At 39.6% G+C, this 23,102-nt stretch overlaps 1 long non-coding RNA gene across 1 annotated transcript; it reads left to right on the forward strand.

The window, feature by feature from the left end:
• Positions 1-13,072: 13,072 nt before the first annotated feature.
• LOC120441978 lies at positions 13,073-15,759 on the forward strand. The gene is made up of 4 exons (XR_005614429.1): positions 13,073-13,552; positions 13,627-13,713; positions 13,785-14,180; positions 14,292-15,759. It is a non-coding gene; the product is annotated as an uncharacterized LOC120441978 (long non-coding RNA).
• Positions 15,760-23,102: the final 7,343 nt, after the last annotated feature.

The following is a 23,102-nucleotide window of genomic DNA, read 5'->3' on the forward strand; positions in this document are numbered from 1 at the left end:
GTAATTAATATATTTTATTACTTTTCTTAAGACATTCAGTCTCTAATTGCTCTGTTTTCATGCTGCAACGTCTCTCCCCAGCTATAATCAGACTTCCTGTTTGACGCACACACACTCTCTCAGGCCTCCTCTATTCACGCACTCCCCTATGAGTTATTATTACTTATTTATTATTTTGTACAAATCACACAGAATCATTCAAATCAAGTACTCACAACATTCACACACTTAGAAGCACTCAAAATACGCTTTCCTAAGAGTATTTTATCAAACATGCTTGCTTAGAATCAAAAAGAGCAAATAGACAACACTCAGTGCGTCTGTCCTCTTAAAAGAAGAGAAATAAACACATATGGGACAATTCTCCCCATCTTAGACAAAATGTGACCTTAAATGTCCGTTTCTAAGTCATGTTCTTCTCTACACACGACTCTTGGCCTCCAGGGCATAAAACTTTGAGCATAATCTTTTACTTTTACCAGAACTAGTACTTTACCAGAACCCTCATACGTCCAATAAGACAGCTATATGTGCACTTCTTTCTTTGACAAAGTTGTATTTTGTATTTTCTTACTCAGCTGTATATAGTATTGGTATTCTATTTTATTCTATTCTACTTTATTTTATTGCATTCCAGTGTTTTCTAATTTCTGCTGCATAACTTTGCACTTTTGCTTTAACAAAACAAATTTCCCAGCTGTGGGACTAATAAAGGTCATCTTTATCTTTAACTAGCCCTAACCTAAATCCTGTCTCATCCACTGCTGAAATTCTAGTTCAATGAACACGTGTTACAGTTTAAAATTAAGAGAGAAGTAACTCACACCCAAGTACTGTGTGTGTGTGTGTGTGTTAATGTCTGTGTCCCTTTAAATGAAAAAGGTGAACACATGTGGTGAGTTTTCCTCAATTTACACAAAATATGACATGAAATATCCTTTTCTAATTCCTGTTCTTCTTTAAACACCATGAATGACCTCCAGGTCATAACCTTTGGACTTATAACTCTGATATAAGTCCACACAGCGCACTCAAGCACAGAGAAAATTCAACCTCAGTGCTTCAAAATTCTCCTCAAAATTCAGAAACTGTTTCTGTCATTTATCTCCCCAAGAACTTCATCATATGGACCTCGCCGAGTCCAGTAATCTTCAACACATGTATCTCACTGCAGCCAGTGAAGATTTAAAAACAGTTTATTGTCTCAGTTTACCCAGTATTCACTTATCAGGTGGACCGCAGCCGATCCATACATCTCAACACAATCGTGTGTCCACATTTACACAACTTATTCTTTACTTGTATCACAACACATCTAGTAATATCATCAGAATTACTTCAACATGGTAAACATTGATTTTCCTTTAAAATCAACTTACCATTAAAACTCAAGACCACAGCTGACTCGATTCTCTGAAATCCTGAGTCAGTTAAAACACCTTGCTCAACTTCACGGTGTTCTTTTCTCGGACCCCTTCGTCCGAGCTCACTCTTTTTACCCCGGCATCTCCCCCAGATTGTTACGAGATCTTCATAAACCCAAAAGTAAGCATATTATTTCCCTAATCAAAAGTGAAGCCGTTCCTTACACAGTAATTCTTCATCCAACAGCCTTTGTGTTTTGAAACTAAAAAGAGGAAGGAACAGGGCCCAATTTTAAACTGGGCATGTTGTCACTGAACACACACACACAGACACAGACCCAGGGCAATTCTTCCTGGATCATTTATTAACGTTCGAACAAACACAGTCCGCCTTGATTATTTTCTGGACCTCAGCAGATCCACCAAAATTCATATAAATATATCAGCCATTAACCGATTTATTTCTTTTCCTCAGACCACGCCGGATCTGTTACTTCAGCACAATAAACACTGATTTTCCTTCAAAATCAGTTTACCAAAACCACAAAACCATTTCTGACTCGATTTTCTGAACTTCTGTGTCACTTAAACATCCTGACAGCACCAGGTGTTTCTGTCGGACTTCCTCGTCCGAACTTAATCCTTTACTTACAAATAAGCGTCTCCCAAAATGATCCTCTTGATCATTAGCTATTCACCGAGCCCACAACTCTCGGCAACACCACCTGACGTATGCCCACGCCGGAGCTCCTCTTTGAAGTCTCAAAGAAGTACAGGATTCTCCAATCCCGTGAGTTTGACACTTATTAAACCATATAGCTGACCAATAACTCTTATATTCTTCTCTATTCTTAAACATGCATTGGTCTCTTTTTTTTTTTTTTTTACCATGAAATACCATATAACCTTTTAACTCAGTACTGTCTGTTTCTCAAAGTTTCATTATCCTTGCTTCAAAGCTTCTCATTACTTCAAGTTACTCATTCATTACTTCAACGTTTTACTTTATTCTAGAAATTCAGTTTTACCCTACTGCGCCAATTTAGTAGTTAAGATCATCTACTCAGCGAACAGATAATTTAGAATTCAGTCAATTTGCACAAATTTGCTTATTGAACAGGTTTGTGCGTACCTTTTAATCTTTTTAGACCGGTCCTCTGTTCGCCTCATATCAGATCCAACCTTCGACCACATTAGTTCTCTCTGATTTAATCTAGAAACTTCACGGTCTGCCATACACAGAATCTCTTTTCCTTTTCTTTAACAAGAGATACTCAAAATTCTGCAAATTCTCTCCACTCAGGAGGAGGCTCACAGCTTTATTTATTACTCTGTTTCTGGTTGGATTAAAATAACTCTTATATTAGAATCACCCTGTCCAGTGATACAGTATTTCAAAATCACCAAAGGCACGCTCACAAAACAGGAAAATGCTTCAGCAGCCTTAATGGGATCCCCGTGGGCCTCTCACTGTCTATTTCAAGCACCTATAATGAAACAACGGCACAATGAGCATGCCCTTTATCTACCCCTCATTTAATCAATGTATCTATTCTTTGTTAAAATTAAAAGGGGAAGTCACCCAAATTTTAACTGCGCACTTTTCCCCAGCAAAAAAGAACGGAAAAAGAGACTTTTACAGCCCCTCTCACACACAGCCTGCAGCCGGCTGGCACTTAAATCATTTCAGACAGTTTCTTACGTCACGGTTTCCAGCTGTATGAGTGGGTCCCTATACACACCGCTGCTCGTCTTTAAGAGACGTCAACAGGTCTGCAAATTCTCCAGGAATATCAACAAAAACACAGCTTTTCTTGGCCCACGGTGGTCCACAAATTTTCACTGACCACAGCGGGTCCACAAATGCATAGGTAATACTTTTAATCGTCTCTCATAGCTCACAGTATTTATTCTCAGAGTTACTTCAACACAACAGACCTTAGTTTCACTTTACTGCTCGGGTGGCTTTACTGCAAAACCTCAAGCTTACGGCTGACCTGAGTTTCTCTTAAATCATATATCAATTTCCTCGGACTCTTGCGTCCGGTATTTTACTCTTTTTCTCACAATTAAGTGTCTCCCTAACAATGATCCTCTGCGATCACCAGGGCTATATCTGAGGCCACAACTCTCAGCGGGGCCCTCCCCCTAGTATAATCCTAGGAAACGTCTTTCCCAGGGAGGGAGTTCTTCAACTCCTTGACTTTAGACACTTTTAATCTCTTTTAATCTCTCTTATTTCCTTATAAACAACGTCTCTAGTTACTTTTAGCTCAGTACTGCTTTTTCCAAGCGACCATGAACACAACACAAATTACTTTTAGCTCAGTACTGCTTTTTCCGAGCGACCGTGAACACAATACTACTCTTAAGTTTCATTTTCGTTGCAACAAAGGTTTTCGTTTCAAACAAAACTCAAAACAGAGATCAACGGATGACCACTTGACTACATATTCTAGAATTATAATCCACTACAGCACAATTTCAGTTTAAGAGGTTTGTGCCTTACCTTTTTGTGGGCCCAATAGTCAAGCGATCACCGTAACGTCTGCCGTTCGATCACCTGATCTGGCCTCGACCTCCGCCGACAACAAACACCTGTACCTCTTACTGCTGATCTTTAGTTGCCCTGCATCCTCCACCAAATGAAGCGAGATCGATCAACTGCAGACCAGACAACAAACGGCGGAGGCCCAGAAAAGTGCAATCAAGCGATGAGTTTATTGACAACGGAGAACAACCATCAGCATATGGCTTATTTGCTCTGACAAAAATACACTGGGTTCTGGTTTTATAGCATAGAGGATCACACCCCCACATACACGTCAATACAGGTCAAAAATACATTATGTCCAGTCATTGTTTACAGACAAGGGTACATCTTGTACATCTTAATAACTATAAACAGACATATAACTTCTCTTTTTGATAACACCTTCCTTTTAAGGTAATAACTTCAAGCTTCAGGGCCTCTAAGGGCTAATAATGGACCCTCGTCCTCAATCACTAAGTAGACTGAATTGGCGCAGGTCTCAAATAAGAAGCAGAAGACACTTGGGCCTTCGCTCAGGCCTGCCACTAGATTAATAAGTGTATTGTAAGCATGCATGCAATTAACCTGCTATGTTCTCATCTTCCTTCAACATGTATCACCTGGACACTCTCACCAGTGAAGCTTAAAACCCTCTTGGATAGAACATCAACTCTAAACAAGCACAGTTATGCATTGTGTATAGAATGAACTCAACCTGTGAATAGAATGAATGTGATGACAAACATATTCAATGCAATATGAACCCTGTAAACAATATTACTGATAAAATAATACTGTAGAACATGTTATTAATGCATTTATCATAAGGCAGATTATATGGTTACAGTAAAAGAATCTCTGAATCCTGTGTTCATCTAAGGTTCCTGTCATTATTCAAAGTTGGTTCACAATATCATATCAGGCCAAATGATAAACCCTACTGCCACGTCTGCTTTGTTAAGCTCTTCAGTTAGACTCTGTACCGGTTTGCCAATCTGTGTGTACATGCCTCTACACTTTTAATGTCTAAATGCACATCTGGATGTATGTGCACTTGTATGTCTATCTGCATCTATGAGTCAGTGGTTTTTCAGAAAAAAGGCGTTAACGTGAAAAATGTTTCCTGTCTATAAACTCCTGATACTGGAGGGACTTTCCTGTTTGCCCAACCTCTTAGGTTTGGCCTTTTACACTTTTACTAAAGAAATTTTAACAGAGCCCAAAGAGATTTTTATTTTGCTCCTGTGCTTGACAGGATAAGGGAAGTTGTTTTTTGTTTTGTTTTGAAATTTTTCCCTTCTGTGTGTGTGTGTGTATACATAAGTAAGGATATGATAATCAACGTAAGATCCCTGGTTTACAAATGATTTTCTGCCCCCGCTGCAGGGCAACCTCATGTGGTGGTGAGTCTATGTTGGCTAGTTTAATACAGATATGTAACAGTCGCTTGATTGCATGGGCCACTCAGAGTTGCACCGTTTCAAAGTATGTGGAGATTTCAATATACATTTCTTGGCTAATTATTTATTTATTTATTTATTTATTTTTTATTTATTTTTTTTAAATTCTTTATTTTTCTATATTTTGAAACTATTGAGGTGCCATTTAGAATAACTATGAAAACCCCCATATGTACATATATATATCAATATCAAGGGCATATCTACACTTAAACACACACTCAACCATTTCTCCTTCACTTGTTTAAAATACTCGTCCAGTCTCAGCACACACCAACAACAGATCTCTTCATGAGACCATCTTCAGGTGCATTTTCTAACTTGGTCCTCCTGACTTCAGTTCTTGTTTTTCTACATTTTTTCTATGGAAATCAACCCACTTTTTTCACAGTTTAAACATAGTTTACTCACATTTCTAGCCTGATTGTTTCCCAATAAAAGTGAAATCAAACAGTGCATTTGATTTTACTTATGTATTATCATATTCTGGGCTCTATCCAGTATATTAACTTTCTTCAATCTCAATACTCTTTATGTGTGTGAGCAACGCCTGTAGTTTTATTAAACACAACCCCAGTAAAATACACACCATCCCCATGTCAGCCTGACTCTCCACTAGAAAGCACACTTCAAAGTTTTCTATCAGGATTTACGCCTCTTTTGGCCTCAAGCATATACATAACATGCAAAGGTTACTGTTAATGCCCGTTAGACAAGTTTCCATTATCTACAACATTTTGTTTCACCCGGCTCACCTTCACACATTTCCTGTTCACTTATTGCATATTTATCTTTAACACCTTCTACCTCAGTAGTTGCTAAGCAGAAACACAAAGCAACCTGTGGTCCACCTTTACCTGTAAAATAAACCCCTGTCATGTTTGTGTCTGTAAGCATGTTTTGCATTCATTGATTACAGTCCCGCCATTCCTGCAAGTTAGGAGCTGTAAAGTTGAAAGCTGCATCAAGTCCAGGCCTCTGGCCTGGCCTATATAAATCATGTGTGTTTGTAAGCGTGCATGCAATTAACCTGCTATGTTCTCATCTTCCCTCAACATGTATCACCTGGACACTCTCACCAGTGAAGCTTAAAACCCTTTTGGACGGAACATCAACTCTAAACAAGCACAGTTATGCATTGTGTATAAAATGAACTCAACCTGTAAATAGAGATGTCACTGTTATGACAAACATCGACCTCTGCACAGCTCAGACGCCAGTTGCAAGAGCTCTCTAACATTAGAATCATCAGCTGTGTCTTATATAGTGTTATTTCAGTACTTTATACTTCACACATTTTTGAACGTTGTTTATATGGGGAGTTCCTCTCTTTTGTGTCTATATTTATTAATATGCCTTGTGCACTAAAGCTTCCTGTTTTCAGTCTGGCTGAGCACTTGTTTGTGAGTAAAACTGGCCTCTACAAGCCTGCCTTCATTAAAGTACATAAAACAAGATAATGAGCAGATACACATTACAAATGCTTCATATATACAGAGAAAACCCAATAATCCACATTTCACTATTTTATTCTTCGGTTCAGATTTGGATTCTGCATTGTTCTTTATTTATTATTATTTATGTTTAGATTGTTTATTGCTAATCTTGGTTTGTTGTTGTCTGTTTGGCAGCTGACATAGTCTCTATAAATAAACTTCTTTTGGTGGAGTAGCATCAGGAGAGAAGCTCCGGAGGCATATAACAAAAGAGATCTCCTCAACGTGTTGTATATTTTCAATGTTTCCTTATTATTTTGTCATAAAATAAATCAACCAAATAACTTAAGCTGTGTGTGACAGCACCTTGCGTTTACGCCAGGCTGTGAGCTGCCCTGAAGCTACACCCCCTTTTACCCCATTTAATTTCTCAATCTTAGTTTAAACTATTCCTGACCTTCTCCTTCTCTCGTCTGATCATCTCAAGTACGTCCTGTACCCAATTTGCTTCCTCTTTTCAAGTCCCACATTTAATTACAAGCTCAAACACATTTGCCCTATATTGCTGTTTCGACGTGTTTCCTGTCAACTTAACAGAGTTATTCTCAGAACTCAGAGCTGAGGTTCCCCTTTTCTAAGTCTGTATGTTCTACAAGAGAGCAAGCTGAAACAAGTTTATCATCACAAAGGTTGTTAGGTAAAGGTCACGTAGACATTTGCTTAGTAACCCTAAAACAGCACATTTCATGTAGCTAATCGCATATATTAACACCCCCCTTTTTGTGACACATCTCATGTGTTACAAACTCAAAATCCTTCACTCAGGTTAGCGAATTAAAAGAAAAGTTTAGTCCTACCATATTATGTATAAATGCTCGGAGCTTAAACCTGTGTTTAAGGAATGAAATCAAATTAATCATCATGTCAAATCCTTTCTTGGCTCCATCCACAGCCTGCATCCTTGAAACGTCCTATAAACAAAAGCCTGTGTTAACCAGAACATCACCTTTTATACTCAGTTTCTCCACTTATGATCCAACCTATGTTTTTTAAAAAAAAGAAAAGTTAAAACAGAACAATTATCAGTCATGTGTCTAACCTTAGTCCAGTCTTTTGTCAGTGTCCAGTCGGTCCAACCTATGGTCTGCCTCGTCCGTCCAGTCACCATCCATTTACACACATTCACTCACATGCATTAACATCAGGTATTGCTGACAGTGGAGACTATCTCGCAAATATTCAGTCTTCACTCTCAGCAACATCAACTCATTTATTTGTTTTACTTTGTTTGTAAGAAAATAGTTCTTTTTGCTTTTAGACTGGATTGGCTCGCGGCAATCCTTTTAGACAGAGACTTAGCCTTCTCCTCTGCCTATTGTAATCTGGAGAAGGTCACCGAGAATTTTCAGCGCTGTTATCCACTCTTTTGCAGGCCTGCTTAGAACAAAAATGAGAAGAAGAGAGCTGATTATTAGCTCATCAAAACACAAAACAAAATCACCTGACAGGTTTTCTAAGTGCACTGTTACAAAAATGATGGACCCCCTTAGACATGTGCATGTTTGATAAAACTCCCTCTATTAAAATAAGAAAACAACACAAATCTAACCGATAGAAGTAACCCATCACTACAACAACAACCTCAACAATCTTAAACACAGAACATTTTGCCACAAGTTCTTCAAAGTCCTGACTCTCTCAGGTCAACTTAACATAATTTCACCTGCTCAAAACACAGAAAATCTTGTTAAACACCACACAACTTGCACACCATCAACACTAAATTCTAAATTTTCTCTTCTGAAAACTTACTACACACTAAGCGAGTTGGACAACATGATAAACAGACTCCTATGCTAAACCTGCTATCTGATCTTCATGAGCTCTTTTGTATTCTAAGGTTAACGCATTTTCTATTTGTGTGTGTGATTGTGTATATGTTTCTTTTCGTGGTTTTCAGACTCCCTCACAAGGTTCCACTTAAACAGTCAGTTTTTCTCTTTCCCAAATTTGATCTCCTCCTTAAATAACAACATTCCTTGTCCTCAGCCAGAAGTTAGAGCTTGATTTTCAGGTTCAGGGAACAATTCACCCTCAAAGACAGTGAGTGTCTCCCTCTTTGGCTCATCACTCGTCATTGTTAATGACGTTTCCCCTCTGCCCCAGCGGCTTTACCCTTGTAGTCCCATCTCCTCCAGTGAGTCCAAGCTCACTTAGGGACCTAGGTTCAAGCAATCGTGACTGCGCCTTGCCTTAGGTTGTCCCAGGGTTTCGAGGTGGGATCTTACCCGTCATGGGCTGTCCAGCCTTCCATGCTTCGCCTGATACGGGGGCCAAGTGGGCATGGGTTCTATGAGGGAGGGACACACTGACTCTGGAAATCAAAGGAGTGTAAGCTGCTTTCTTCATTTCATCAGTATATTAAGCTATCTCACTTCTTGATTATTCCCAACATTTCACCTGTAACAATTTGTGTACGTGTGTTTTCTATTCATTAATGTAATTGTTAGTTCATGTATTTATTTTCTCAGTCTTTCTTTTTCTAAAACATGTAAATAATATATTTTATTACTTTTTCTTAAGACATTCAGTCTCTAATTGCTCTGTTTTCATGCTGCAACATCTCTCCCCAGCTATAATCAGACTTCCTGTTTGACGCACACACACTCTCTCAGGCCTCCTCTATTCACGCACTCTCCTATGAGTTATTATTACTTATTTATTATTTTGTACAAATCACACAGACTCATTCAAATCAAGTACTCACAACATTCACACACTTAGAAGCACTCAAAATACGCTTTCCTAAGAGTATTTTATCAAACATGCTTGCTTAGAATCAGAAAGAGCAAGTAGACAACACTCAGTGCGTCTGTCCTCTTAAAAGAAGAGAAATAAACACATATGGGACAATTCTCCCCATCTTAGACAAAATGTGACCTTAAATGTCCGTTTCCAAGTCATGTTCTTCTCTACACACGACTCTTGGCCTCCAGGGCATAAAACTTTAAACCTAAGTTTTACTTTTACCAGAACTAGTACTTTACCAGAACCCTCATACGTCCAATAAGACTGCTATATGTGCAATTCTTTCTTTGACAAAGTTGTATTTTGTATTTTCTTACTCAGCTGTATATAGTATTGGTATTCTATTTTATTCTATTCTACTTTATTTTATTGCATTCCAGTGTTTTCTAATTTCTGCTGCATAACTTTGCACTTTTGCTTTAACAAAACAAATTTCCCACCCGTGGGACTAATAAAGGTCATCTTTATCTTTAACTAGCCCTAACCTAAATCCTGTCTCATCCACTGCTGAAATTCTAGTTCAATGAACACGTGTTGCAGTTTAAAATTAAAGAGGAAGTAACTCACACCCAAGTACTGTGTGTGTGTGTGTTAATGTCTGTGTCCCTTTAAATGAAAAAAGGTGAACACATGTGGTGAGTTTTCCTCAATTTACACAAAATATGACATGAAATATCCTTTTCTAATTCCTGTTCTTCTTTAAACACCATGAATGACCTCCAGGTCATAACCTTTGGACTTATAACTCTGATATAAGTCCACACAGCGCACTGCCAGCACAGAGAAAATTCAACCTCAGTGCTTCAGAATTCTCCTCAAAATTCAGAAACTGTTTCTGTCATTTATCTGCCCAAGAACTTCATCATATGGACCTCGCCGGGTCCAGTAATCTTCAACACACGTATCTCACTGCAGCCAGTGAAGATTTAAAAACAGTTTATTGTCTCAGTTTACCCAGTATTAACTTATCATGTGGACCACAGCCGATCCATACATCTCAACACAATCGTGTGTTCACCTTTACACAACTTATTCTTTACTTGTATCACAACACATCTAGTAATATCATCAGAATTACTTCAACATGGTAAACATTGATTTTCCTTTAAAATCAACTTACCCTTAAAACTCAAGATCACAGCTGACTCGATTCTCTGAAATCCTGAGTCAGTTAAAACACCTTGCTCAACTCATGGTGTTCTTTTCTCGGACCCCTTCGTCCGAGCTCACTCTTTTTACCCCGGCATCTCCCCCAGATTGTTACGAGATCTTCATAAACCCAAAAGTAAGCATATTATTTCCCTAATCAAAAGTGAAGCCGTTCCTCACACAGTAATTTTAATCTCACAGGCTTTGTGTTTTTAAAACTAAAAAGAGGAAGGAACAGCGCCCAATTTAAACTGCGCATGTTGTCACTCAACAACACACACACACAGAAAATGTAACTGTATATATTATCTCAAACTGAAACAAAACCCATCTAAAATCCTAAAACATCTTACTTCGACACCCCAAAACACACATCGCTTACAGACATATTTATTAATTAAATTATCTCAAATTCAATTTCAGTTCTCAGAACCCAGGTAACGGTCTTAAGTATCAACAGTTTATGTATCCTATCTCAAAACCCATAAAAAAGTCATACAGTCGTGGCAAGAAATAAAACTTTACTTACATATTGTAATAAACAAAACCAGCGTCTTAAGTACATGCATCAGCAATGTCTAGCAGTCTCTATAAACTTCCTCATACTCTATGGACCTCTCAGCTGCCTTATTTGCATCCTCACACACACACACACACACACAGTCTAAAAAATAATACCAGCCTGACTCACAGACTCAGACAAGTCTCTTAATATATTTACACAGACGTCCTATGATTACAACTGCACAGATTTTAGGCCTCTCATTTCAAAACCTACACAATTTAGACAATTTTTAAATTAACAGTCCGACCGATAAACTCCCTGAGTTTTTTGTCATCAATTAAGCCATTATCCGTCCCGGCGGTGGCCCGATGCTAGTGCCCTAACTGACTTTAAAAGCGTTAACCAACCCAAACTTTCCTGAAGCTCTATTTGTGGCATCTCACAGCCAAGGCTTTCTCGAAATTTTAAGTTAAAGTTTCACGCCCGAAACCGGGTTTCTACTGACCAAAAAAGTGCAAACCACCGTCCCGGACGGTAAACTGACCCAGTCAGTAGCTATTTTGGACCGTCCTCAGTTGTCCACGATTGCCAATCGAACTATCCGTCCAACGGAAAATCCTGAGCGTCCCCAGAAAATTGGGGCGTCACCTCCGAACAATGCACTTGTTAGACTCCCAGAGTCCCGTTCTATACAATTTAATTATTTTGAAGACACCCGAAAATCACAAACCCACCATATCGGTGTCCAAGCCCGGCTTTATAATCAATTGAGACTTTAATGTCACCAACTTCACCAATTACCTATTATTCTAAATCCTCTTTATTCTAAATCCTCTTTATTCTTTGCTTAGCAGTCCAACTGCTTTTCCTTTAATCAGTACTGTCACTTAACCTTACATTATCATTACTTCGACTTCAATTTCTCATGAGATTTTCACCAAAATCAAAACAGACCTTTACCAGTAATTTTCAGTGAGTAGACTTTCAATTTTGTCAGAACCAATTCAGCACTGTTTGGAAATAATTCAACAGGTAGTGCCTTACCTTTGAATAAGCCGGCTTATGTCCACTCACTTCGACCACTGACTCGTGTCTGTCTGTTTGAGCACCTCGGACCCTCTCGGTCTCAACCTCCAACTCTCTCTACTCAACCTCGGCCAATGCACCAAATGTTACGGGTTCGAAATTGAGGATGAGAGTAAAACAATGATGGTCCAGAAGAGGTCAATCAAACAATTGATTTTAATGAATGCACGCATGGCGTGGAGAGGTGCAAACTGCAAAACAGTTGTACATCTCTACCCAAAATACACTCTAGATTGCTTTTATAACATCAGGGTATTGTAACGCCCCTTCTTGCGTTTACAAGCACATAATTTGCATGTACAGAACATTCATGTATTTTAAGAATTAAATGCAACATAGAGGTTCCTCCTTGTGGCATACTCTTCCGAATATGGTGATGACCTAAGGCCTTTGAGGTCACCATGGACTGGACATCCTTCCGTCACCTGTAACTAAGCAAACTCAAATACCACAAGAAGCTGAATACATTCAGGCCTTTGCTCAGCTACTATTTTACTGTACCAATATACTCAGCATATGAGTTATGATACATATATATTTAACTCAATCATTTTAAAGTAGTTATAACTGCACCTGTAATAAACATGTTAATATTTGATTATGATAACCCCTATAATATAAATTATAACATAATGCCAGCAGCTTCAATAAACACTTTGATGAAATGATAATTAATACAATGTTAAGGATGGTGGTTATATACAGTTCAGCAGTGACCTAATTTCTTTAAATATTACAATGACAAAGGGGTGTTTAGAAGTGGTGTTTCAGTACTGCTGATTGGTAAACATTTAGATTAGTCGGTGACCAGGAAATACAAAAGATTGATATAAATGTTGATGTTGCTGATTAAATTCTTGTACTTGTAATGCAGTCTTAGAGGTGGCAAAGATAAGATCGTAAGATCAAGCTTTTATATTTGAGGCAATTAGCCAAAATAAAGCCCATCTTATTGTAGCCGGATGGGCTACTCGCCTTTCTTTTCTCTCTCTTGCTCGCTCGCTCTACTGCTCTCTCCTGCGCTCGCTCTCACTGCAAAACTAGGTCAATTGGGAACCCACCTGCATACTGATTGCAGGCTGGCATCAGGTATAAAGCTAAGCTGGTGCTTCTCTGGACCATTCCTCCCATGCATTCAGCGCAAAGCAGCAGTAAATGCTGGCACTCTGCGACGGACTGATCAGCAAGAGTAGATCGTATGACAGCCACAGGTATGCTCTTGCTTAACCTCAGATTCCCTCTCAGTATTGGGATGTATAGTAATAGTTTTTGCGGTCTGTTGTAGCGCGGCAGGTTGTTTTATTCCGGCGTTGCTTAGAGAGGTGCTTGTGTGATCCTCCACCAGTGAGAGTATAGCGCCTCCGGTCCTGGGGTAAGCCGTTAAAACTATTTTTATTAGCATTAACAGCTACCAGAGGCTAAGGCTACATTTATCTGTTTTAGGGTTTGATCGCTGCCTTCACCTCCGTGGCAACTCACACAGCTTTAATTGAAGAATCAAGACGCCTGCCTAGCCGCTGTTGTGAGGACTCCTCCTCAGTGGAGCCTGCTGTCTTGTCTTGTCTGGTTTTGAATTGTTTTATCGTGCCTTATCTTGTTTTATTAAGTAGGCCTACCATTTCCTGGTTCGCCTGGTTTTATTTTATCTCTGGACTGTTGCGTGTGCCCACGCTTCTGTGATCGGGCTGAAGCAATCCTTTGCCCGAGTGTCGTGCCGGGAATTTTAAATTGCCTCCGTTGCTGGTCTTAGCCTGTGGGGAGCCAGACCAGCTTGCGATTGAGGCTTGGACAACTACTACCAGTACGAGTGGACCCGTGGGGCATAAGCCTTCCAGTGTGGTGTGTGTGCGGTTTCTTTTATTAAAGTGTGTTTTTAGTTTTTATGATCTGTAGCGAGCCAGACGCTCAGTGTCCCTTTTATTCTTTTAACATATTTCTGTTTTATTTCAGTGGACGAAGGACGTGCCAGTGGCCCTGGGACCTCAGGTGGTGAGTCGTTTTCACACTTTCTTTTGTACAGCACCTGGTGGGCTGCAGTGATTTTTGTTTTGTGTGATTTTCTTTTGGGTCCACGGCTGCTGGTAAGTCCAAGTTCCATGATTGTTTTATTTTCACTTTAGGACACTGTCAACAATGACGCTACATCTTGGTTTCTAAATATTTTATTTTTACTATAAATAAAACTGTTTTAATATTGGAGCCAACCTGCCTCAGTGTGCATCCTTGAATCTGTGCGGCCTCTTTTTATTCCTTTTTTTAATCTATTTTTCTTAAACATATATTTCCTGGGGGTGAAATTCCCTTAGGTGGCGTTGTCATTTTATTATTTCTTTTAGAACCCCGCCGACCACTTGGTCACATTATCAAAGGAGTGTTATGAGACAGTAATACATGCCTTTGTTACATCTAGGCTGGAATATTGTAACACACTTTATTGTGGGGTTAGTGATGCATCCGTTGTTGTGGAATAATCTGTACTTGCACGTTAGGCAGGTTCTTTCTGAGTTTAAAACTTATCTGAAAACATATTGATTTGCTGAAGCCTTTGGCACTATTTTAAGGGGTTGACTCAACTTTCTTTAAAAACATTTTTAATTTTTATTTCACTTATTTTTTTCAAATCTACCTGTGTGTATATATACAGTACTTTGTAAAGTGCTGTATGAACTTTAACATAAAACCATATAAATAAAGCTGGTACGGTCGGATGGATGGAATAATAGAGGAGTATGGATATCCAATCTTGAGGAACGGAGAGGCAAGAGCAGTGAAAAATAAGGAAAAGGCAAATGTGTTGGCAAAACGTTTGTTAAAATCCACAGTTCAGGCAATATTAGAGAAGCAGGGCGAAGAGGAAGAGAAATGCCATCATAGAGAATAGGGATTTACTGAAACAGAAGATACGGATGATTTATCAAATCACCTTAAAAATGAGGTTGTGTCCATACATGAACCAGGAAAGGATGATACAAATCCAGGAAATTACAGATTCATGGCTTTAACATCTGGCATCTTTAAAATAACGGAGCGAATAATAAATGACAAATTAATGTATTATACAGAAAATAAAGGATACATATCTAAACATCAAAGTGGTTTCAGAAGAGGGAGGAATACAATGGATAAAGAAAGGAGGGGACGATGCTTGTAATAACATTCAAAGGAGAGCAGGAGGAATGAGAAGCACAGTTTGGAGGAGGTGGTTATGTCTAGAATAAGGTTTGGACATACTGGTTTGAACACAAAACTATTCATGACAGGGAAACATGATTACTGCAGAGAAGGGTGAACTATAGAACATGTTAGATTACACTGTCAGAAATATCAGGTGGAGAGAAGGTAACTGATCCAAAACCTCAGTAACATAAAAATGAAACTGGATCTTATTGATTTACTGCAAAAGGACTCAAGACGTGAGTCTTATCAGGCCCTATTCCAGTTTTTAAAGAGAGTAAACATTTGGGGAGGGCTTGAGGGTCGACACTCCATACCAGTTGGTGGCGGTAATGCACCATTTTGCTGTTTGCCAACCGCCAATAAACCCTATATAGAAGAAGAGGAATAAAACTTAAGAAGACGAAGAAACGGGAGGAGACGAAGAAGAAGGGTGTGCGTATTGTGCTCTTTGCTGTGTCTTGCCGCAGTTTTAAAAATGGACACTTTTGAAGAACCCGTATCAAAGTATTGTGGAGAAGCGTCGTGTTAAATCTAATCGATGAACGGCTTTTTGTCAGGTATGTATTGCAGCTGTGAAGACGAACGTACGTTCTCCTGTTAGGTTACAGCTGGTAGGAAGGTGCGTTCAGTGTGTCTTTGTAATTTTAAGTTTCCATGTCAAACGAGATAAAACAGTTATTTCTGGATGCGCAATTGTTTGCCGAGTTTGGTAACAATGTGTTTTTGTAAACCACGTGATGATTTAAGTCATTTAATCTTTACAGAATATGTGAGCGAGGCTAAAAGAGCAATATTTTTATGTTTATTAAACTGACGTCTCTGAATGTAACTGCTTTTATTTTATTAGTTCTGACGAGGACAGCTGAGTGATGTTGTTGGTGAGCTTGGATTAAATCATCTCTAAACAAAGAACTTGTCCTCGTGGTGACTGACTTGGGGAGTGGAGGTCAGTGAGCCCATTGTCTCTGCTGGTCCGACTCCAACTACAAAGCCGGCCCGCTCGCCCCCCTCCTGAGTCTGAGAGGAGATCCAGAGTAAGTCAGTTATAACCAGTGTTGGTCAAGTTACTTGAAAAAAAAGTAATCAGTTACTAATTACTGATTACTTCCCCAAAAAATAATCCCGTTACTTTACTGATTACTTATTTTCAAAAGTAATTAATTACTTAGTTACTTAGTTACTTTTTAAAAACACGATTTACAACCTGAATAGGTGATAAAGCGATAGATCTTTCAGCCCAATTCTACTTTTTCTGCATAATTCATCATACAAAATGTAATCAAATGGAAAAGTCTCTTTTTAAAACTTGTTTTATTAGTTTTAATCTTTTAACTTTATGCATCAAGCAAAAATTAAATTATATGCAACATTCTCTGACTGGAAGAAATTTGTTTAACATTTAAACCTATTTTCTGCACATTCCAGCACATAAAATAAAATATTTTTTTGTGTTTACACTCACTCTTTCAAATAGATGCAAGTAAAACACAACAGAAAATAAATAAAATCAAAGACTAGCGGTCCTGTTGCTCTATTTTCACCTGTAAAGCAGGACTGGGGTAGGCGGAGGTTTACCCTGGTGCAGGTGTGCTGCAGCGGTCAGTGGAAGAATCCATGAGTTTCTCTGTGAATTTCACTCCGTGCTTGCTTGGAAGTTTAGGGTTTTTTTTCTGTAAAAGTTTTCTTCCACAGCATAGCGGACGCTAATGTTTTGTCACTTTTTATGGAATCAAACTCAAAATAAGGTCAGTACTTCCACACTTTAAACGCTGCATGCTACACTCTGTCCCTTTTCGATATATTATGATCTGCACACAGCTGTTGTCACGAACGTCGCACTGGCTTATGTCACTGTCATGAGGCGTTCTCGCAAAAAAAATCACGGTTTTAGTAACGCAGTAACGCAGCGTTCCTACGTGAAAGTAACTGTAATCTAATTACCGTTTTTGCAATAGTAATCCCTTACATTACTCGTTACTTGAAAAAAGTAATCAGATTACAGTAACGCATTACAAGTAACGCGTTACTGCCCATCTCTGGTTATAACTACATTGGTTGCTTAACTTTATCATTTTCTACAGGGTCTCTCTCTCTCTTAGCTCATTTTGGTTTGATTTCTGCCTTCTGTTTAGCCTCTCTGTTTGTCTGCCTCAGTGCGTTAATGTTTTATCATTTGAGATAAACTCTGTTTCCCTTCATATGAAGGTGATGTCTGTGGAGTGATCATGACCTCATTAAAATGCTCTGTTTTCCTTTTCCACTTTTCTTCTTTCATTTTCTTTCTGACATCTTTTCTTGTGTAAGCTGTTAACTGTTGTGATGGAGATTTCTTTATTTTATGTGTTGATCATATGTTTTGACAATATCACTTTAGTAATATCTATAGTACATTTTGTGTGGCTTTGTTCTACATACAGGAAAACATCAAATATGTATTTCACAGGTTATTCCACACACACAGATGGGTATTGTGAGTGAGTTAGACTGACACTCCCAGGCACCGTGAGACATTAGGCAGATAGTGAGACTCCTTCTCCTTATCTCCAGGGAGGAGGTGTTGAGGTGAAATTATTCAAGTGCCTCAATTCTATGCTTTATATTAACTAAAATGCCATATAACCATATAGTGTAGTATTAAGTGGACATGGCCCTGGAAAATGAAGGCATTAGACTACGTGTCCTTGGGGGTAGAATGCTGTAGACTCTCGCCACGCTTACCTGTGAAAAAGTAGAAAACAGGGGACCATCTTCTAGTGGAGATGCATTATAACTCACCTGTGCATTATAAAAAAAAAGGCGCTGATTGCAGCTGACAGTGTCTGCAGACTTTGATAACTGTGTGACACCCTCGTGGTTAATCAGAGGGAAATCTGAGTCAGTGTGGATTTGGTTGTACAGCTCTCACACATACAACCTGAACTACACATTGTAAGTGTGATGTTCTTCAAATTTGAACAAAGTAAAAACTAAAACCTTTGAAGTCACACAAGCCAATATTTTATTCACAAGTTGAACTTTACTACTTTTATCCCCAAAATGAACTCACTTCAAATATTTACCACAGCATAGCGTCCCCAGGCACCTGAGACGTTTGGCAGATGGTGAAACTGTTTATCTTTGTGAGGTAAGAGGGGCACTTGGGGATGAGCTGAAGGTATAGACCTGATGTCACTGTTTGGGTTCTTTGTCATTACAGGAGAAAGAAGTGAAAGCAGGCGAAACCTCAGCACATGGATGATATCGGCCAAAAACATCCAGCACCAGCAAGTAAAGATGAGCCAGCGGCGATCCCTGTGGAAAAGACTTTTCCCGCTATGAAGCAGCCCAGAAGACGCAAGCGCGCCAACAGGGAGGGCAGAAGCTTGAGCTGTGATCAGTGTGGGAAGACCTTTACTCAGATTTGTAACTTGAAATCACATCAGCTGATCCACAGCGGTGTGAAACCATTCAGCTGTGGTGAGTGCGGAAAGTCTTTTATTCAGAGTTACCGCTTAAAAGCACATCAGCTCGTCCACAGTGAAGTTAAACCTTTCAGCTGTGATCAGTGTGGAAAGACCTTTGCTCAGAGATCCAGCTTAAAAGCACATCAGCGCCTCCACACTGAATTTAAAGCTTTCAACTGTGATCAGTGTGGAAAGTCTTTTACTCAGAAAGGTGACTTAAAGAGACATCATATGATCCATGTTGGAGGTAAATCATTTGTCTGTGATCAGTGTGGAAAGTCTTTTCAGGATAGAGATCACTTAGAGAGACATCAGGGCGTCCACAGTGAAGTTAAACCTTTCACCTGTGATCAGTGTGGAAATTCTTTTAGTGGGATTGATAGGTTAAAAACACATCAGCTCATCCACAGTGGAGATAAACCTTTCAACTGTGAGCAGTGTGAACAGTCTTTTACTCACATTGCTGCCTTGAAATCACATCAGCTCACCCACTCGCATATTAAAAAATTTGTATGTGGTCACTGTGGAAAGGCTTTTACTGAGATTGATAGGTTAAAATCACATCAGCTCATCCACAGTGGAGATGAACCTTTCAGCTGTGAGCAGTGTGGAGAGTCTTTTACACACATTGCTGCCTTAAAATCACATCAGCTCACCCACTCGCATATTAAAAAATTTGTATGTGGTCAGTGTGGAAAGGCTTTTACTTGTATGACTGGCTTAAAATCACATCAGCTCACCCACTATGGAGTTAAATCATTTTTATGTGGTCACTGCGGAAAGTCTTTCATCCATAAAACAAATCTATTGAGGCATCAGAAAACCCACTATGTGTCCTCTGAGAAAAGTGGAAGACCAATGGGACATTACTAGGACTGCCACAAATGATTATTTTGATAGTCGACTAGTCACCAATCATTTTTGCGATTAGTCGAATAATCAGATCATACATCCATTGGACGTAAAACGTACAGCTTATTGCACCAGCAGCATCTGCTCCTACAGGGAGTGCAGAATTATTAGGCAAATGAGTATTTTGTCCACATCATCCTCTTCATGCATGTTGTCTTACTCCAAGCTGTATAGGCTCGAAAGCCTACTACCAATTAAGCATATTAGGTGATGTGCATCTCTGTAATGAGAAGGGGTGTGGTCTAATGACATCAACACCCTATATCAGGTGTGCATAATTATTAGGCAACCTCCTTTCCTTTGGCAAAATGGGTCAAAAGAAGGACTTGACAGGCTCAGAAAAGTCAAAAATACTGAGATATCTTGCAGAGGGATGCAGCAGTCTTAAAATTGCAAAGCTTCTGAAGCGTGATCATCGAACAATCAAGCGTTTCATTCAAAATAGTCAACAGGGTCGCAAGAAGCGTGTGGAAAAACCAAGGCGCAAAATAACTGCCCATGAACTGAGAAAAGTCAAGCGTGCAGCTGCCAAGATGCCACTTGCCACCAGTTTGGCCATATTTCAGAGCTGCAACATCACTGGAGTGCCCAAAAGCACAAGGTGTGCAATACTCAGAGACATGGCCAAGGTAAGAAAGGCTGAAAGACGACCACCACTGAACAAGACACACAAGCTGAAACGTCAAGACTGGGCCAAGAAATATCTCAAGACTGATTTTTCTAAGGTTTTATGGACTGATGAAATGAGAGTGAGTCTTGATGGGCCAGATGGATGGGCCCGTGGCTGGATTGGTAAAGGGCAGAGAGCTCCAGTCCCACTCAGGCGCCAGCAAGGTGGAGGTGGAGTACTGGTTTGGGCTGGTATCATCAAAGATGAGCTTGTGGGGCCTTTTCGGGTTGAGGATGGAGTCAAGCTCAACTCCCAGTCCTACTGCCAGTTTCTGGAAGACACCTTCTTCAAGCAGTGGTACAGGAAGAAGTCTGCATCCTTCAAGAAAAACATGATTTTCATGCAGGACAATGCTCCATCACATGCGTCCAAGTACTCCACAGCGTGGCTGGCAAGAAAGGGTATAAAAGAAGAAAAACTAATGACATGGCCTCCTTGTTCACCTGATCTGAACCCCATTGAGAACCTGTGGTCCATCATCAAATGTGAGATTTACAAGGAGGGAAAACAGTACACCTCTCTGAACAGTGTCTGGGAGGCTGTGGTTGCTGCTGCACGCAATGTTGATGGTGAACAGATCAAAACACTGACAGAATCCATGGATGGCAGGCTTTTGAGTGTCCTTGCAAAGAAAGGTGGCTATATTGGTCGCTGATTTGTTTTTGTTTTGTTTTTGAATGTCAGAAATGTATATTTGTGAATGTGGAGATGTTATATTGGTTTCACTGGTAAAAATAAATAATTGAAATGGGTATATATTTGTTTTTGTTAAGTTGCCTAATAATTATGCACAGTAATAGTCACCTGCACACACAGATATCCCCTAAAATAGCTAAAACTAAAAACAAACTAAAAACTACTTCCAAAAACATTCAGCTTTGATATTAATGAGTTTTTGGGTTCATTGAGAACATGGTTGTTGTTCAATAATAAAATTATTCCTCAAAAATACAACTTGCCTAATAATTCTGCACTCCCTGTATATAACTATCATTAACTTACAGCTTTAAGTGTTTAAGGTCTGTGCTAACTAAGAATAGAGACAAGGTGATAGTTTATTACATTTTAATGAAATCTGCAGATTGTTTCAATGAAGTTTAATAAACTCAGCCGTCTGCTCCTTGCTATCTAAAATACAACAGGACACGGAGTATATTCTCTCGAGCATCTCACACTTCTGATAATCAGTTGTCTGCTTGACGTTTATTCAGCTGTGTAAAAACTTTAATCTCAGCCAAACCGATTTACTCAGGAACAAATAAAATACAAAAAAAAAAAACCCAGAACAGTAACATTTTTAAGTTATCTAAGTGACTTATATATCATGTTTAACCTGAGTAGCGAAAAGACGGTGGGTTTGAAAACGATTTGCCGGGAGTCCGGTGTTCTCACTGGCTCGCTATCGAGCTTTTGAAAATATGTGGTGTCTTGATAAACTGAGCAGATATTTGAGGTTTACACAGTGAAGATATGCGTAGCTTATTTGTGAGGTTAAAATGTGTAGGTAGAATGTAGAATTATTGTAGAGACACTGACACTGCCCTGGATGTAATAAAGGCCTGAGTGTGTCATAAACTGAGGAGTAGATTTCTAGGAGACCCTCCCCAGTTGAACTGTGAAAGTGAGACAAAGAGGAGTTAATGCTGAGTGGAAATTCCCAGGGCATACCTGGGTGGGGGTCTCAACATTTGTAACTGGATAACTGTGGTTTGGAAGGGTGATGGACTTTATGACCCTCAGGAAGTCACGCACATAGAGACACATGCACATAGTGCTTTGACTGTTACGACACACCCACACCTACATGCACATTCACGTGCACTCACACATACACACAGGTACGTGCATACATTCATTCACGTGCACTTACATAGACACACGGGTGCGCGCACACAGGCATTCACAGGCTCGTGCATACACACAGACAGAGTTTGCAGCACAACAGGGGTTTTATGATGGAGTCGCTTCTATAACCTGAGTTGGCTGGAAGACTGTTTACTTAGCCTGGCAGGGCGAAGGACAGTGTCTCAGCTTGACTCTGGACACGCATACACATACACACATACTGATATGCACACACTTATCCCCCCTCCCTTTCCAAACACCTTCGATGCTTGTTTCCTGCGGGGGAACACGGCAGGTCTGTGTGCCGCGCTGGAACGATAGCGCTGTGCAGGATGGCTGCTGTGTTTGCTTCGAATTACTCCTCACCCCCCCACCCAACCCTGTGGCTTGTCATGTCTCTCACAATGTTGTGCTGTGGACATTTATGTGCTTTTGTACAGAGGAGTTTTTTTGTTTCCTGTTTCCATGCATGAGTAGAGGTCTCTTTTTTTTCCTCTTGTACTTTCCCATTGTAGTGTACATTTCAGTGTTTTTCTGTAACGCTACCAATCTCCGACTTGTATCCCCATGTAATGTCTGTGCTGTGTGTGTAAGGTCGGGTGGGGTCCCATTTCACTGCAGGGCAACCTGCATGTGACGAATAAAGCTTTGATTGATTGATAAAGCTGGCTGTAACTAACAAAGGAGTGAAGATTTTTGCAAAGGGACACCGGC

The sequence above is a fragment of the Oreochromis aureus genome, linkage group 9 (assembly GCF_013358895.1).
Source record: "Oreochromis aureus strain Israel breed Guangdong linkage group 9, ZZ_aureus, whole genome shotgun sequence".
Taxonomy (NCBI): domain Eukaryota; kingdom Metazoa; phylum Chordata; class Actinopteri; order Cichliformes; family Cichlidae; genus Oreochromis; species Oreochromis aureus.